Source organism: Bubalus kerabau, chromosome 21, assembly GCF_029407905.1.
Source record: "Bubalus kerabau isolate K-KA32 ecotype Philippines breed swamp buffalo chromosome 21, PCC_UOA_SB_1v2, whole genome shotgun sequence".
NCBI lineage: Eukaryota > Metazoa > Chordata > Mammalia > Artiodactyla > Bovidae > Bubalus > Bubalus kerabau.
The window spans coordinates 49,035,752-49,050,773 of NC_073644.1; the positions used below are offsets into that span (position 1 = coordinate 49,035,752).

The window sequence follows — 15,022 nt, forward strand, 5'->3', positions numbered from 1 at the left end:
ACACAACGCAGCACCGTACCGCTTCAGGCCTGCAGATTGCACCAATTTGCCACGAGGCTCTGGCGCTTTGAGTGGAGGATGATGTAATGAAACCTGACCTAGGTTGTAAGGAAGTAGATCAGAGGATCTCCTAAATCAAACACTTCAGAGGGAGTGAACTGCAAAGTTAGCTGTTACCCTGGTGGGAGGGGTCTGGAGCACCCCCACCCCTTCCACCTTTCAAGTCCTCCCTGAAAAATCAGTGAGTGAGCACTTACTGAGCCCTGTCTATTCAGCAGCGGGGTATCTGGCAGGAGAAAAGCTTTCTGGTTACAAAGCAAGGCCTCACTTGCACACGTTATGAGAGAGCAGTAAGGACAGCTGGAGCCAACAGTGTCCAGTCAGGAGCTGATGGTCCGCTCCAGAAGCAGAGGCCACCCACCCTGGGCCCCAGCTTGCCTAGATGCAGCCTGGGCCCTAACCCTTGGGGTCCTGCCAGCAGAACTGTGCTTCCAGGAGCTCCAAATCTTTTCTCTCCCTAGCCTCGGGTGAGGCATCTATTTTCAGTGTTTTGATTTGTCTTATTTTGGGTTTTGCTTGTCCAAAGTGGTTTATCAAAGCCCCACGTCCTCTCCCCATTTGGGGCTGGAACAGCTTTGGTGGCAGAGAAGGTGGAGAAACTCCCAGGCTCCTACCCCATCCAGCCTCCCCTGTTACCAAGGCTGCTGCCCCAGAGTCATACCCTGCCCCTTCCTCAAAGAGAAACGGATTGCTCTTATCTAAGTTTCAGGAAGAAGCTGCAAAGAGAAAAAACAATTTAGAACAAACCAGGCCCAAGATGATGGAAGATTTGATTTCCAGTGGACCTTGAGCCTCAGTATATGCTCTTTCTAATGCATTAGAATCTGAATGACAAGGACTTCCCTGGTGGTCCAGTGGCCAAGACTCCCCATGCAGGGGGCTCAGGTTCCATCCCTGGTCAGGGAACTAGATCCCACATGCTGCAATTGAAGATCCTGTGTGCTGCAACTAAGTCCCAGAGCAACCAAAAAAATACTGGAAAAAAAAAAAAAAGAATGTAAATGACATACCCACAGACACAATAACAGTTGACAATTGCCTTGACAACAAGTAGGAAAGCTCAGCTAACTCATGAACATTCCTCCGACTCTTTCCAAATCCCTCCCTTTTACTCGATCCTCCTATGCTAAGTATTTGGTGTCTCAGCCCTAATCAGGTTGAGAGGTTGATTTGTGAACCAGATTCCTGCCTCTCCATTAATTGGCCACTCAATAAAGCTTGTGCTATTCCAGAACTGTACAAAAAAGATCTTCATGACCAAGATAATCACGATGGTGTGATCACTGACCTAGAGCCAGACATTCTGGAATGTGAAGTCAAGTGGGCCTTAGAAAGCATCACTACGAACAAAGCTAGTGGAGGTGATGGAATTCCAGTTGAGCTATTTCAAATCCTGAAAGATGATGCTGTGAAAGTGCTACACTCAATATGCCAGCAAATTTGGAAAACTCAGCAGTGGCCACAGGACTGGAAAAGGTCAGTTTTCATTCCAATCCCAAAGAAAGGCAATGCCAAAGAATGCTCAAACTACCGCACAATTGCACTCATCTCACACACTAGTAAAGTAATGCTCAAAATTCTCCAAGCCAGGCTTCAGCAACACGTGAACCGTGAACTTCCTGATGTTCAAGCTGGTAATAGAAAAGGCAGAGGAACCAGAGATCAAATCGCCAACATCCGCTGGATCATGGGAAAAGCAAGCGAGTTCCAGAAGAAACATCTATTTCTGCTTTATTGACTATGCCAAAGCCTTTGACTGTGTGGATCACAATAAACTGGAAAATTCTGAAAGAGATGGGAATACCAGACCACCTGATCTGCCTCTTGAGAAATCTATATGCAGGTCAGGAAGCAACAGTTAGAACTGGACATGGAACAACAGACTGGTTCCAAATAGGAAAAGGAGTATGTCAAGGCTGTATATTGTCACCCTGCTTATTTAACTTCTATGCAGAGTATGTCATGAGAAACTCTGGACTGGAAGAAACACAAGCTGGAATCAAGATTGCTGGGAGAAATATCAATAACCTCAGATATGCAGATGACACCATCCTTATGGCAGAAAGTGAAGAGGAACTAAAAAGCCTCTTGATGAAAGTGAAAGTGGAGAGTGAAAAAGTTGGCTTAAAGCTCAACATTCAGAAAACGAAGATCATGGCATCTGGTCCCACCACTTCATGGGAAATAGATGGGGAAACAGTGGAAACAGTGGCAGACTTTATTTTTTTGGGCTCCAAAGTCACTGCAGTTGGGACTGCAGCCATGAAATTAAAAGACACTTACTCCTTGAAAGGAAAGTTATGTCCAACCTAGAGAGCATATTAAAAAGCAGAGACATTACTTTGCCAACAAAGGTCCGTCTAGTCAAGGCCATGGTTTTTCCTGTGGTCATGTATGGATGTGAGAGTTGGACTGTGAAGAAGGCTGAGTACCGAAAAATTGATGCTTTTGAACTGTGGTGTTGGAGAAGACTCTTGAGAGTCCCTTGGACTGCAAGGAGATCCAACCAGTCCATTCTGAAGGAGATCAGCCCTGGGATTTCTTTGGAAGGAATGATGCTAAAGCTGAAACTCCAGTACCTTGGCCACCTCATGGGAAGAGTTGACTCATTGGAAAAGACCCTGATGCTGGGAGGAATTGGGGGCAGGAGGAGAAGGGGACGACAGAGGATGAGATGGCTGGATGGCATCACTGACTCAATGGACGTGAGTCTGAGTGAACTCTGGGAGTTGGTGATGGACAGGAGGCCTGGCGTGCTGTGATTCATGGGGTCACAAAGAGTCTGACACGACTGAGCGACTGAACTAAACTGACTCCAGGCTTAGGTTTTTTTTTTTATTGGCTGCACAAAATCAGTTGAAAAAGAACCTCCCTGGATGAGATAAGGGGTCTTAGCCTGGTCTAGAACTCCAGAGTAGATCCATTTAATCAGTTTGGTAACACTCCTACCCCAAGTCAGTGAATACAGAGCTCAGCTTGAAAGAGAAGGAAAGGAGAGGAAAATGATTGATGTCTTGAAAATATCTCCGTTCACAGGATTCTGAGAATGCACAAGACTTAGCCCAAATCTGTTGTGATCAAGAACTTAATGGGTATTAGTTGTTAGATGTCCACAATCCTTTACCGGAATTTCCAAAGTCCCAAAGCTTTAAAAACCCGAAAGTCCTTCATAACTCATTTGGCAAAACCTAATCTGACCTAAGCTTATTTGGCAGCAAAACCTCACCTGAACCACCATGCAGCTAATTTGGGTCTACATGTACCACTAGGTATGAGTAATCATATATCTCACTGCAGAAATCTACAGTGATTATAGACTGCCGTCCCAGACTACACCAAGGATGTTGTGAGTCTATGGTGTAACTGTCTGATTGTCTTTCTAAAATCTAGAACAGTCTGAATTCTGAAACATAACTGACCCCTGAAACCTGTTTCTATATGAAACCTAGGTTCTATACCTTAACTCTGCTTTTATCTAGCTGTGTGACATGTGGTGATATGGTGACCCTAAGCTTCACGTCTCCTACATTTATCCCTGTTTCCCTGGTGGCTCAGCTAGGAAAGAATCCGCCTACAATGCAGGAGACCTGGGTTTGATCCCTGGGTTGGGAAGATCTCTGCCCTTTGAGCGTGGGCAGGACCTGTGGTCTAACAGAATAAGGCAAAGGTGAAGAGATTTTTGAGGATGTAATTAAGATCCCAAATCGACTGATTTTTATTTAATCAAAGAGGAAATGAGTATAAGTGGGCCTGGCTTAATCAGGTAAAAGCTTCAAAAGAGAGACTGCGGGCCTTCCCTGAGGCCAAGGCTCTCTCATGTGTTGGCTTTGAAGAAATTTTGATGCTGTGAGAGGATCTGTGGAGAGGCCTTTGGCGAGGAACTGTGGGCAGCTTTTAGTCACTGAGAACGCCTGGCCGACTACCAGCATGAAAACAAAGACCTCAGTCCTGCTACCGCAGGGAGAGGAATTCTGGCAGGAGCCCGAGGGAGCTTGGAAACTGATTTTTCCCCACTCGAGACCCTGATGAGATGGCAGCCCAGCTGACACCTTGATTCCAACATATCACAACGCTGAGGCACAGGACCCACTAAGTTAAGGTCAGATCCCTGACCCAAGGAAGCTGAACTAATAAGCGTGTGCTGTCTGTATCTACCGTATCGTGGTTGCTGGTTATGCAACACAGAGAACTAGCACGCTGGAGAGAGTCCTTAATCTCCCGGGCTCCAGCTGCTCGTCCATAAACTGGGGAAATGGGTAGACTAAGGTCACATCTACGAGTCTTTCTGGATCCAGCTTTTGGAGACTCTCTTGCCGGGGACCAGCCCCGGCTGATCCAGGGTATTCGAAGGAGAGACGGCTAGGCGAGGGTCAGGGAATAACTGCTTAATTACACTTTAATTAAGGATACAAAGAGTAATAGAATAAGGATAGCTCAGTGAGGAAATTCAGTGGAGAAAAGAAGCTGAGTGGCTTGGTTTACGCGGAAAATCAATATAACCCGTTACACCAGGTTAGCTCTGACCACGGAGGCCGCAGGCGCCCTCTCGAATAGCGGAAGGTGCCCCACCTTAGACACCTTCTCGAGTGGGTCTTAGAAGCCCAGGCAAATAAATGGTCGCAGAGGACATCCGCGCTCCAGATGGACGCTCAGCTGGAATTTGGGAGAGAGAGTGACATGGGGAGACCAAGTTTCAGTGAACAAGGCCCGCACTTTATTTTCCAAAGTAGTTTTTATACCTTAAGGTATGCATAGAGGATAATGGGGGAAGGGGTAGAGTCATGCAGCAAGCCAGGCTTTCTTCCTGCAAACTTATCATATGCAAAAGTTCAGGTGATTGACATCATCTTCTGGCCCGGAGGCCTGTTAACATTTTAAGAAACTTATCTTTCTCTAAAGGTGATTATTCCAAAGTCAGGCGCCAGCCTTCCAAAAAGCATTGGACAAAGCGGCATTTTACATTTCTATACACGCATTATATCAACCAATACACTGCCAAAGACACAGTAGGTAAGGAGTATGGAGACTTAGCAGCAAACATTGGCCCAACAAGTGAAAAACCCTTCACCAATACATTTTCTAATCAATCTTTTAACTACTCAAAGGAATCTGTGTTTAGGCAGTTTAGAACATCTCCTGCCTCTCACAGTTGGGAGGCTCTGAACAATCACATGTGGCCAGAAAAACCTATTCAGGCAGGCTAGAGGATTTCCAAAGGAGTTTGTAGGTTAAACACTGTCACATCCAAGAATTATTAACTGGAGCTGTAAGCTAACTCTTTTTTCAGAGAGAGGTAGTGGGAGACAGCCCCCCGTAAAGTCAGAGGTGTAGGTGAAAGCACAAAGCAGAAAGTAGGCAGACTCTGGTTTTGGGGGTAGATGCTCGAGAATTTCCAGGGGGACTCCTGAGGCTCGATCCCGCCTTTGCGTATGCCGAGCCTCCTTCCTCATGACCTTTGTCATGGGTGGAGTGCCTCACGCTGGCTCTCAGCAGTGATAGAATTCCAGTTGAGCTATTCCAGATCCTCACTCAATATGCAATATGCCGGCTCCCAGCATCTCCCCCTTTTTTATTTCTTAAAAACAGCCAGATGCAGCTCAGTCGCGAGCTTCTGAATGTTCTGCCGAAGAATCCTGACAATACAAGGAAGAATGAATATGAGAAGCAAAATTAAAGCACCAGCAGCGATGTATCCAAGGATATTAGACAGAATGTTTTTTCTTGAAATGAAAGTTAGAGAAGGTGTGAAAAAAGTCATTAGCTGCGGTAAAATCCAGTCAAGAGTGTTTCAGGGTCTGTATTTGATTATGAAGTTTCCCTAAGTCCAGGCCAATGTCAGAGCTGTTCCAAACACCTGAGATATGATTTTTGATTTTTTTCCATTCATAATCTGTCTCATTTACCTTTAAAGATGTCACGCATATCCACCGGTAATCAGCGTGGCAAGACAAAGCCATTTTCACTTTTAAAGCCTGTAAATCAGTCCCAATATGCATTATTGCCTCTTCTAAGGCGTCTACTCTCATCTCTAATTTCCTATCTATAGCTTCCTGTGTTGTTAGAGTTAGTGAAACATTTTTAGACATGGTATCAACATATTGGGCAGTATGCACTTGTTGAGTCAATGATATTGCTGCCACAGTAACAGAAGTAATTGCGGTTATTAAAGCTGATATTCCTAAAATAAGTAAGCCCACAAATCGTCGCAATCGCATTAAATCCTGAAGTTGTTGTAATACAGCAAGACTATAGTTATATCAATAAGTGGTTACATTATAAGATAAGGTGGACGTTGTAACACTACAAAGGAGCAAACATTATATTGAGGGTTTAAACAAGATGAGAGCATACATTATTCACAGGTCACTACATTGGGTCCACCAGTTTAAAGTCACATGTACATTAAGTTTTCCAGAATCGTTGGTAAAGAGAAAAACATAAGGAGAGGGTAGACAAGCCAAATCAGAATAAGTAGAATTATTTTCTGGTTGGAGTTCGCGCTGCAGCAGCCCCGTCGGTCCCGCCGGGATCTCGATGTTTATCTTGCCTCCCCTTCTGGCGGGCTCCTCTTTTGTGATCGAAGCAATGGGTGAACTGGATGTCTGGGGGTCTGCAACATGGTGAATCAGCCTGTCTAAATTGGAGAATCTGCATCCTGTGGAAAAATATAAGCACATCCTCCACCGATAGTTAATAATGGGTCAGGACCCTTCCATTGTCCTGAGAGGGCCTTCCATTTGACTAATGGTTTTGCATTTAATTGCTCCAGGCACCAATGACGAAGCATTGCAATAGTTCTGGCTGAAATCAGTATTTAAAATATTTATTACGAAAAGAGCATGTTGCAAGATTTGATGGGGAGAACTATACTTAAACTCCCCTTCTTTTAGTTTTTGAATTTGGATTTTTAATGTTTGATGCGTTTTTTCAACAATGGCTTGTCCCTGTGGATAATAAGGGATGCCTGTATTATGTTTAATTTGAAACTTTATACAAAATTTCTGAAAAGACTTAGAAGTGTAAGCAGGAGCATTGTCAGTTTTCAGAGCTTTTGGCAGGCCCAAATATGAAAAACAAGTAAAGAGATGTTGTATCACATCTTTACCTGCCTCTCTGGTACGAGCAGTTGCAATAATAACGTGAGAAAAGGTATCTACAGTTACATGAACAAAGGACAGTTTTCCAAATGAAGAAACATGAGTTACATCTGTCTGCCAGAGTACGTTAGGTTTGAGACCATGAGGATTAACTCCCATAGGTAGATTATTATAAACAGTGGGGCAGTGTAAGCAAGAACGCACAATCTCTCGAGCAGTCTCTCTGGGAATTTGGAATTGATGTCTTAAAGCAGTAGCGTATTGATGATGAAGTGAGTGAGAGGCTCTGGCCTCCTCAATCACAGTAGCCACTGTATTTCTGGTTAACAAGTCAGCCAAATCATTAAAGGCATTTAAAGGGCCAGGCAATCTGGAATGAGCCCGAATGTGTCCAATGAAAAATATTTTTTTTTCCAAATTTGTTGCTGTAACTTAGTTAACAAATGAAATATGGTAGTTTTATTTTCAGGCAAAACCGCAGTTTCAATGTGTGGAATCAGCCTGACCACATACTGAGAATCAGAGTAAAGATTAAATTCCTCATCTGTAAACATAGCAAAAGCCTCTATGACTGCTGTTAGTTCAGCTCTTTGAGCTGAAGTTTCCTGTGTTTCTAAAACCTTTTGGTGATTTTTAGTAACTATGGAGGCTTTACCATTTGCTGACCTGTCAGTAAAGGCTATCTGAGCATTTGGAATAGGAGACTGTTTACATCTGACAGGAAAAATAACTGGATGTCTGGATATAAAATTCAGCAAAACATGTGAAGGAAAATGATGCAAAAATTTTGACCAAAATAGTTTCTTATAGTAATCTGCCAATTTTCAAACATTAGAAGCACATCAAGTTGTTTTTTATTATATGGAATTACAATTTCTGATGGCTCTTTACCAAATAATTCAATGTTCCGCTTTTTTCTTTTAATATCAAAGTAGCTATTAATCCTAGATAAGAAGCCACTACTTTTTTAGTTTGAGCGGGAAGATGGACCCACTCTAGGGAGCCGTTTTGCCATAAAACCAATTTTTTGCCTGGCTTCCCCAATTACACCTATGGGGGTTTTATGGCAAAGGAATTGTCAAGCAGTTGTCAATTTAATTTTTTAATTTTTAAAATTTACATTTTAACAACATGAATTTAAAGATATGTTAATTTAGGTCTAATGTTTAGTTTAGGTCTTTGTATAAATTTAAAAAATAAATGTATAACCTCCTTATCTCATTTTAGTATACAGATATACCTAAATGTAAAATGTATTTATATAGTTTATACTTGTTACCATATAATATATATAAATCGATATACTTGAATTAATCTTTATAATTAATATATTAATATATATATTACAGCAATACAATACGTACACAGCTAATACCAACCAACACAAACCAATGTACTGCAATAATACATGTCACACATATATAATTATACGGTATATAGAACATATATCATCACAGCACATCAATCTATACCAATTAATATCAGCCACTCACACATTACTGCAATACATATTTAATTATACAGTATATATATAATATGCATATATGGCATACATATTTATATACAAATTAATCAAGTATAGATCTATAAATAGAATTAGGTATACCTTTATTATATTTTATTTATACCCATACCTAACTAGGCAAACTGTAATTATGTAAATATATTTATATTATGTATTTATAACAACATATAAAGTATTGTTAATTGTACCGCCTGTTGACAACTAAGAAATTGAGAAAACCCTTCTCTGAGTATCTCCTATTTGAGACAGCACGTCCCTCCCCCATAGGGTAAAGGGGAGCATAGGAACTACATAGGGTTGGAAAGTTTCACAGGTATCCTCAAACTTCCAATCTAACATTTTTGAACTTTTAACTACTGTGGGGGCTTGAGGGCAAATGAAACAAAATTTGACTCTTGAAATCTATCAGGGCAACTTGCCAATCATCACTATTTTGTAAAAGACTTGCAGTTGATCCTTATTGAGTGAAATTATTATATTTGTTACTTTTTTTCTAAAAAGTTTTACACTTCTTTTTTCTTCCTTTTATAATTAATTGTGTCACCAGGCTGGGAAAAGATAAAACTATTTTTCTTGGGGTCACTGATAGATGGAACCAATGGGCCTTTTTGTCACAAGCGCCTTGTAGGTGTATGTTTTGTGGCAAGAATAATTTAATCTCATCTTTTGGTAATATTAATCCTAATTAACTGATCATTTAAAGTCTCATCTACTTTAACAAGAGCTGACTGTCTCATTTAGTCAACTTTCTCTTAGAACTGGAATTAGGATTGCTTTTTAAGTAATCAAAGGCTTTAAATCTGCAGTAGTCAGTTTTAAATGTGGGCGTATCCAATTAATGTCCCCTAATAATTTTTGGAAATCATTTAAAGTTAGTAAACAATCTTCAAATGGGCATTATCAATTTTTAAAACTTTTGGCACCTAAATATGAGAAGCAAGTAAAGAGGTGTTACACAACATCTTTATAAGCTTCTCCAATTATCATTTTGTAAACTAAATCTGGTCTATAGCTTTTTATATGACAAGTAACCATCTAATCTTTGCTTGAATACTTCCAGCAACGGGGAACTCACTACTCTTCAAGGCTTTAAACGCTCTCTCACCTTTTTCTCTATAGCATTCCCACTCTGCTTTTCTAATCCCACCAACTCATTTTCAGTAGTATGTGTTGGCCAGGAGCTGGGTCAGTCTTTCCCAGAAATGTTAAGAGACGTCTGTTCCTGTGTCTAATAGCCCTGAGATTTTACTTTTTTGAATTAAAAGATCTTTTAAAGGCCTTGGAGCTGTAATTTTCTGCACCCAAAAAGCTAGATCACTAAATCCAAATATTCTGTGGCTCTTAGCTTGAGAAGTCAAGTTTTTTCCTGTCTGATAAGGTAAAAGCAAAAACTGTGTTATTCTTTGACCTTTATTAATTTGCAGTTTTGGTAGGCTGCGAGATCAAAACTAATTTCTCCAATATAATCAGAATCTACTACACCATGTACCACCGAATTTTTTTTTTTTTTTTTTTTTAAGAAAGCGAGCTTCGCCCTAGCACAAGTCCTACAATGCCCTCAGGCAGGGGGCCAGCCACTCCCATTGGAATTGGAGTAACCAGCTAGTCAAGGGTTAATATTGTTGTTAAATCCCCTTACGGTTTTTCTCTTAGCCTGGGTGAGACCCCCCTGAGGGGGTTTTCTCCAAGGAGCACGCTCTGCATATTGTGCAGGCAGTCTGTTTTAAAAGCTCCACTGTTTAAAAAACTTTTTTTTTTTTTTTTCTCAGGCTTAGGTAACACTTTGAGAGGCTTTGGGGGCAAAGTGGGGAACTCTTGAGCCCTGAAAGGCGCAAACGGAGGCGGCGGCGATGGCCTTAAATCAGAAAGTGGTGGATAAGTTTTTTGTTTTTTAAAGGTTTGCGCAGAGCGGGAGGGAGCTCGCCAGGGCACCTGGTCACAGCGTCTCTTACTGTCTTTCTCTCTCTCTTCCTGCCTTTCTCACTTTTTTTTCACCCTTCTTTTTTCGCTACCCTTCTTTCCTTCGTTTCTTTCTCTTTATCCTCTTCTCTTCCTTAATTTTTTTTTTCTTTTTATCTTTTTCTGTTATCTCTTTTTTTTTAACTTCTTTTCTCTATCTTGATGCGTTCCCTGATTCCTTCCTTCTCCGTTCCTCTCTTTTTCAGTCTTTAGCTCTTTCTCTATCTTTACATCTTTCTCTACTTTTTTTCCTTTTTTACTTTTTTGTTTTGTTTTGTTTTTATTTTTGCTTGGGTGAGGCCCCCCCCCCAGGGGTTTTTCTGCAATGAGCAGGCTCTGTATATTGTGTATTCTTTAAAAGCTCCTTTGTTTAAAAGAATTTTTTTTTTTTTTTAAATCTTTTTTAGCCTTAGGCAATGCTCTGGGAGGCTTGGATGTAAACTGGGGAATTCCTAGGCCCTGGGAGGTGCAAGCGGAGGTGGGGTAGCTGCCTTAAATCAGAAATTGTTGGATAAATTTTTAAAGGTTTGTGTAGAGGGGGAGGGGGCTCGCCAGGGCGCCCGGCCGCAGCGTCCTGTAAGCCCTCTCCTTTGTCGGGAGGTAGAGCACAGTCTCCCTCCTTTTTTTTTTTTGTCAATGGCAGAAAATATGATCTGCGCAGAAGGTGGAGACCCACTACCATCCACCGCTATAGCCTCTCCCATAGGCTATCCCACAGCCTCATGACGAGGGTCCAGAACATTTTTAATCATATTTATAGCATAAGTTTTTAGTTGTTTTTTACCTTCACCCAAGTATCTAAATTAACAGTAGCCTCTTTATCAGTTTGAAGATTACTTGTATAAAGAGTTGCCATTGTTAGTTTCAGTGTTACCCATGTCAGAAAATTAAGTATAATAGAAGATAAAGCTTTTAGCTTTTAAAAGATCAGGCTTTTCTTTGGCCTTTTAACTTCAGAAACCGTTTTCTCTAAGTCTTCAACACTTTCAACACTTCCCACTCCTCAGCCCTGTCTATCCTACAGGGGGGTCCGCGGCACCCTTGAGTGGGGTCCTAGCCGTCCCGAACATTGGAAGGACAATAGGGGCTGATGACCCAGATTGTCCCGGGGGGGAAACAGAAGGCTGATGACCCAAACTGTTTCGAGGGGGGAGCAGTAGAGCTGATGACCCAAACTGCTCCGTGGGGGAACAAGAGAGCTGATGACCCAGTTGTTCCGAGAACGGGGGAGCAAAAAGGGCTGATGACCCTAATTGCAGGGAGCTTACCTTCGAAGTCCCTGTCTCGGGCGCCACCTGCCGGGGACCAGCCCCGGCTGATCCAGGGTATTCGAAGGAGAGACGGCTAGGCGAGGGTCAGGGAATAACTGCTTAATTACACTTTAATTAAGGATACAAAGAGTAATAGAATAAGGATAGCTCAGTGAGGAAATTCAGTGGAGAAAAGAAGCTGAGTGGCTTGGTTTACGCGGAAAATCAATATAACCCGTTACACCAGGTTAGCTCTGACCACGGAGGCCGCAGGCGCCCTCTCGAATAGCGGAAGGTGCCCCACCTTAGACACCTTCTCGAGTGGGTCTTAGAAGCCCAGGCAAATAAATGGTCGCAGAGGACATCCGCGCTCCAGATGGACGCTCAGCTGGAATTTGGGAGAGAGAGTGACATGGGGAGACCAAGTTTCAGTGAACAAGGCCCGCACTTTATTTTCCAAAGTAGTTTTTATACCTTAAGGTATGCATAGAGGATAATGGGGGAAGGGGTAGAGTCATGCAGCAAGCCAGGCTTTCTTCCTGCAAACTTATCATATGCAAAAGTTCAGGTGATTGACATCATCTTCTGGCCCGGAGGCCTGTTAACATTTTAAGAAACTTATCTTTCTCTAAAGGTGATTATTCCAAAGTCAGGCGCCAGCCTTCCAAAAAGCATTGGACAAAGCGGCATTTTACATTTCTATACACCCATTATATCAACCAATACACTGCCAAAGACACAGTAGGTAAGGAGTATGGAGACTTAGCAGCAAACATTGGCCCAACAAGTGAAAAACCCTTCACCAATACATTTTCTAATCAATCTTTTAACTACTCAAAGGAATCTGTGTTTAGGCAGTTTAGAACATCTCCTGCCTCTCACAGTTGGGAGGCTCTGAACAATCACATGTGGCCAGAAAAACCTATTCAGGCAGGCTAGAGGATTTCCAAAGGAGTTTGTAGGTTAAACACTGTCACATCCAAGAATTATTAACTGGAGCTGTAAGCTAACTCTTTTTTCAGAGAGAGGTAGTGGGAGACAGCCCCCCGTAAAGTCAGAGGTGTAGGTGAAAGCACAAAGCAGAAAGTAGGCAGACTCTGGTTTTGGGGGTAGATGCTCGAGAATTTCCAGGGGGACTCCTGAGGCTCGATCCCGCCTTTGCGTATGCCGAGCCTCCTTCCTCATGACCTTTGTCATGGGTGGAGTGCCTCACGCTGGCTCTCAGCAGTGATAGAATTCCAGTTGAGCTATTCCAGATCCTCACTCAATATGCAATATGCCGGCTCCCAGCACTCTCTGAGACTCTGGGTGCTTTGGTTTGGGCAGAGAAGGGAGAATGGTCCTCCAGCAGGGGAGCAGATGTGGGGCAGGGGGCCGTGGGAGCCAGTAAAGTGCACACACAGACAAAAATGCAGACAGGCGAGAACTCCCCCTGAGTGCCCAGTGACCCATCGTCTGCTGGGCTGGACACTGCCCGCAGCTGGCACCACTCCTGGCTACAGAGGCGATCGTCTTTCAAAAGCAGGGAAAACAAGCATCCTCCTTTCCCTGCTCTGTCAGGGGAGCTCCACACCGCCCTGAACACTGACCCATTTCTAGCAGTTTAGGAGGGGCGAAAGGTCCATTCCCAACCATCTTCTTCTCGAGAATGCTTTGGGCTTGTGGCAGCAGGACAGGGAACCACAGTGGGCTGAGTCAGGGCGGGCGTCAGGTTTCCTGTGGGTTCTTGGCAAACCTCTGGAGAGGGTGAGCTTGTACTTCCGGGTCCTCTCACCGAGCCCCTAGACCACGTGTCCCTGCTTTCCACACTCCATGCCTGTCGGGGGGCCCGGACCACCAACATGCCCCAGAGGTGGTGCAGCAAACTTCCCTCCGCGAAGACGCTCTGAGACCCAGCTGACTCTCATTTCATTGGCTGAAGGGAAGGTCCCTTATGAAATTCCTTGGGGGATGATCTCATTAAGCCTTGTTATGGGTCACTTCTATTTTAGGGAGAATAAATTTGCTGGAATCTTTCTATGGGCAGCTGGTTAATTGAAACTTGAGGTGGGGGTTGGGGGAGGGGTGTGCACAGGTGAGGCGGTAGAGAAAGCTTGGAAGGAGGCGGGGGTGGGGGGTGCTGCGGGGGTACATATGAGGGGAGCCAATAACGAGGAAGCCACAGGCTGAGGAGGGGGAGGGAACCTGAAACAAGTGTCCACTGCAGGCTGATCCGCTCAGATAGCCTCCTAGCTGCCGCGTGGGCCTCTGTGCTCAACCCTGCCAGACACGTGAGTCCAGACCAGCGTTGACGTGATAAGGGCCTAGGGCCAGGATGCAGCAACAGAGATGGAAAAGAAGGAGATATGAGAGAACTTGGAAACAAATTTGATATAGGAATGGAGGAGAGGAAAGAAGCTGAGATGACCTTGAAAGATGCCTGCAGGATGGGGAGAGGTGTCAGAGTACAAGCCCAGGAGAGGCCTAGTCAATGCCAAGTTCAGGGCTCTATTGTTTGAAGAATCGCTCTTCACCTACTTTTGGAAAAAACACTTCCTGTCTCCAGTCTTCTGGCTCTTCAAGCATTCATGCCTGCAGGCAGCTAATGTGAACTGAGTACCTGCTGACGGTGGCACCCAGACTCAGCACTGGCCAATGCAAATGTAAACAAACACACGTTTTAGGCCAAGTCACTTGAGTCCCTTCAGAGCAGTTAGCGGCTCAGCATCTCTTTTATTTCAATTTCCTTTTCAAACAGTTGTGCTGATCTTCAGGATAGGTCCTACAGAGAAGTGGATATAAAGATGATAGAAAATCTTGGGTTGGGGACCATAAAGTCAAATGAATCGCAAGTGGTCACAGGTGACCACTAATTAATTGTGTGACCCTTGGCTGGACTGCAATCAGGCCTGGATTCTTTCATCTGTAAAAGGAGTGAGTATGGTTAGGTGATTTCTGAAAACTCTCCTACCTTTCTTTCATGTTTTTTTTTTAACTTAAATTTTTTTATTTTTTAATTTAAAAAATTTATTTGAATTTTTAAAATTTTGACTGCCTTCAGTCTTCGCTGTGGCACGCAGGCTTCTCTTGTTGCAGCACTTGGGTTTAGTTGCCCCATGGCATATAGGATCTGAGCTCCCCGATCAGGGACT

General features: G+C 43.3%; 1 long non-coding RNA gene across 1 annotated transcript; it reads right to left on the minus strand.

The window, feature by feature from the left end:
• Positions 1-6,377: 6,377 nt before the first annotated feature.
• Positions 6,378-12,462, minus strand: LOC129635962 (uncharacterized). The gene is made up of 2 exons (XR_008706564.1): positions 11,910-12,462; positions 6,378-6,715 (listed from the first exon to the last, which is right to left on the minus strand). It is a non-coding gene; the product is annotated as an uncharacterized LOC129635962 (long non-coding RNA).
• Between the last annotated feature and the right edge of the window lie 2,560 nt (positions 12,463-15,022).